This window comes from Zingiber officinale, chromosome 10A (genome assembly GCF_018446385.1).
Source record: "Zingiber officinale cultivar Zhangliang chromosome 10A, Zo_v1.1, whole genome shotgun sequence".
NCBI lineage: Eukaryota > Viridiplantae > Streptophyta > Magnoliopsida > Zingiberales > Zingiberaceae > Zingiber > Zingiber officinale.
The window spans coordinates 29,015,562-29,019,772 of NC_056004.1; positions in this window are offsets into that span (position 1 = coordinate 29,015,562).

A 4,211-nucleotide genomic window follows, 5' to 3' on the forward strand; every position below is an offset into this window, starting at 1 on the left:
TTTTTCTTATTTATGTGGATGACATCCTGATAACCGGTAATGATCACAAGGGCATCATAACTTTATTAAGTCTTCTCAATCAAGAATTTCCTACCCGAGATTTGGGCATTGCTCGTTTTTTTCTTGGTATTGAGCTTATTCCACATGAGGATGGCTATCTTCTCTGTCAGAGCAAATACATTACTGGACTTCTTCAAAGAGCCAAAATGGATGGAGCACGTCCGGTCTCTACACCAATTGCTATAAACAACTCTCCATCTGCATCCTCTCCTACTCTGTCTGATCCACAGATTTATCGAAGCATTGTTGGAGCCTTACAATATGTCACTATCACACGCCCTGATATTACTTTTGCAGTAAATCGTGCTTGTCAATTCATGCATGCTCCAACTGAACAAAATTGGGATAATGTAAAAAGAATACTTCACTATCTCAAAGATATTATTCTACATGGTCTTCTTTTATATCGTTAATCGTCTCGAGATTTACATGCCTATAGTGATGCGGATTGGGCAAGTTCTCCTGAAGATAGACGCTCTACTAGTGGATATGCAATATTTCTTAGATGAAATCTTATCTCATAGAATTCGAAGAAGCAACCTACGGTATCTCGTTCAAGTACTGAGGCAGAATATAAAGCTATAGCAAATACAACGTCTGAAATTATTTGGCTTCAATCACTTCTCTCTGAACTTCATCGTGCATCAAATATTGCACCAAAAATTTGGTGCGATAATATTGGAGCAACATATCTCACAGCAAATCCAATCTTTCATGCTCGTACAAAACATGTGGAGATTGATTTTCATTTTGTTCGTGAACGTGTGACAACTCAACAATTATCCGTTTCTTATATCTCTACTGAGGATCAAATTGCTGATATCTTTACTAAGCCATTATCCAGACAATGTTTCAACAAGTTAGCAAGCAAACTCAACGTCAACGATCTCCCGTTAAGTTTGTCGGGGGGGGGGGGGGTAAAAGAGATAAAAGAGAATTACCAGAATTGACCGGATCAAATCATTAAATCAAATCAAATTAGTTTTAGGATTATTCTAATAATTCTGTTATAATTATTAGAATAATTTATAGAATTATTCTGTTTATTTATTAATTGGTTAATTGACCGAGTACTTGTTTAATTCATATATATTATATTGTCTAGAGGGCAAATATTGTCTAGAGGGCAAATATCAAAAAAAATAATAATAAGATTAATTATTACTCTCCTATTTTATCTTCTTTCTATTCTTCTTTTAACATATACCAGAATTGTTGGTGAAGTTAAAGTATGAAGCGTAAAAGTTGGGGTAAAGGAACTCGGTGGCGATGTCTCCGGCGAGGGAGTGGAATGGAAGGAAGAAGAGGAAGGAGTGAAGCCGGAGAGTGGGGTAGAGGAACTCTGTGGCGATGTCTCCGATGAGGGAGTGGAAGGGAAGGAAGAAGAGGAATGAGAAGAGCTGGAGAGTGGGAGGGGACATAGAAGCCATGAAAAAAAATATTTTCCTCTTGCCAAGTAAATTGGGAAGCATTTTATTTTGAGGAATCCCTATAAAGACCTGTCAGGTAAATTAAGAAATACTTTATTGGAAGGAATCCCTATAAATTGGGAGACACTTCATGCCCCGAGGTGACAAAAAAGCTAGAGACGAAGAGGAAAGGAACAACATCGAAAGAGATGGATTAGCATTGGTTTCTCCTCATTGCACCATATACTGCACATATCATACCAAATTTTACCAAACTATATCCATTTTATGGTATACCGAAAAATTCAGTATTGCATTATATCATACCGAAATTTCCGATATTGATATCGGTATACGATTTTTAATGAAATTTTCATTATACCGTATCGATATCGATATCAAAAATTTATATTAAAGAGTATGAATATCGAAATTTTGGTAGGGTCGAAAAATATGGTATAAAAATTTTTCATACCAATACCGAATCAGAATATCAGTATACCAAATCTTTTGTATACCGAAATTCTGATATTTATACTATTTAGAGTAAATTTTTGTTATCGATATGGTATTCCAAAAATTTTGCTAAAAAGCTTACCGATTCTGATACCGAAAATTTCAGTATACCGCCATCAACAACCCTTCGTATACCACACATATCGCACTAAAATTTTGAAAAAAAAAAACCTATACCGATACTGATACCGAAAATTTTTCGTATACTGTCTTCAACAACCCTTCGTATACTGCACATATCGTACCAAAATTTATCGAACTATATCGATTTTATAGTATACCGAAAATTTTAGAATGGTATTATACCTTACCAAAATTTTTGGCATCGGTATCTGTATAAAATTTTTAGCGAAATTTTTGGTATACCGTGTCGATACCGAAAATTTACTCTAAATGCTATCAATATCGAAATTTCGGTATGCCAAAAATTTGGTATACTGAAATTCTGATACGGTATTGGTATGAAAAGTTTTTATATCATATTTTTCGGTACGGTAATGGTATATGGATTGGTGGTTCGGTATACCATATCGAACCACCCTAATTAAAATCAAGCTGGCAATTGGTAAATATTCACATGGAAATTGAAAATTAGATTTGACTATTAATTTGAACATTGATTATTGTTTTGAACGGCATTTTTAAAAATATATTACATATTAATTATATTAATATTTTTTTATTACCCCATATTCATATTAATATTAACATTTATTACTTATGATGACGGTCCATCTTTGTCATGTGGAACCCGTTGGAGGAGAATGAAATCGGCATGGGTAAGATCATCTCGAAGAGTGCAGTCTTCTGGTCGCCGACAAGGAGGTAAATCCGTGTTGCATTGACGGAGAGGTAAGCAACCTGCAACTTGAAATATTTGATGGAGCTTGCATCGGAGGAGATTGACCAGCAGAGTTGCGAGGTTGCGGCCCACTGCATCACGACGTGATTGTTGGTGATGAGGAGGCAGTAGTCAGTGAGGGTCGGGTCGTTTTCATTGGTGGCTGAAGTGAGCAGGGAAGACATGGGTAAGAGCTGGTTAGGAAGGAGAATATCAGTTGGGTAATCGAAGGAGGTGCAAAGGGAGGCTTTGGCGGCGTCGAGGAGATGGATCTCACCGGAGGGAGTTGCTGGAGGGCGGCGACAGCGGTTGAAAGGAACGATGTCGACAAGGCGGGTAAGCGATTGGTGAAGGATAGGGCGAGGCCAAACTCCCGTGAGGGAGAGAGTGGAGGATGAGGACATGAGGGTGGCAGGGTTGGCAGTCCAAATGATGGCGCCTGAGCGGGCGTGGAGGATTACGACATAGTATCGAGAGTCCGAGCCGCTAGGGTTATTAAGGCGAGTGAGCAAGCGGAGGTCGAGAGGAAGACACCGGAATTGTCGGTGAAGTTAATGTATGCAGCGTAAAAGTTGGGGTAGAGAAACTCGGTGGCGATGTCTCCGGTGAGGGTGTGGAAGGGAAGGAAGAAGAGGAAGGAGAAAAGCCGAAGAGTGGGAGGGGGCATAGAAGGCATGAAAAAAAAATGTTTTTCCTCTTGCCAAGTAAATCGGGAAGCATTTTATTAGGAAGAATCCCTGTAACCACTTGCCAAGTAAATTAGGAAGTACTTTATTTGATGGAATCCCTATAAATTCATTGTAGTGGGAGACAACTACGTTCCCTCGGGTGACATAAAAGCCAGAGATGAAGAGGAAAAGTAACAACCTAGAAAAGAGATGGATTAGAATGGGTCCTTCATCACGTTAGTGTATTGTTGTTATTTTTTTATATTTTTGCGAAGTCATCCAACAAACTTTTCTTTTCTTTGCAATTTGGGGAGGGGAAAAAATACCGAAATTTTCGTATATTACACATATCATACCAAAATTTACTGTACTATATTGATTTCACGGTATATCGAAAATTTCAGTATGGTATTATACCGTATTGAAATTTTCGATATCAGTATCGGTATATGTTTTTTAGCAAAATTTTTGGTATACCATATCGATACCAAAATTTTACTCTAAATAGTATAAATATCATAATTTCGGTATACGAATGATTTGGTATGATATGTGCGGTCTGGGCCGCTAGGGTTATTGAAGGCGACTGAGAAGGCGGAGGTCGAGTGGAAGACATCGGAATTGTCGATGAAGTTAAAATATGCAACATAAAATTTGGGTAGAGGAACTCGCTGGCGATGCCCTCGGCGAGGGAGTGGAAGGGAAGGAAAAAGAGGA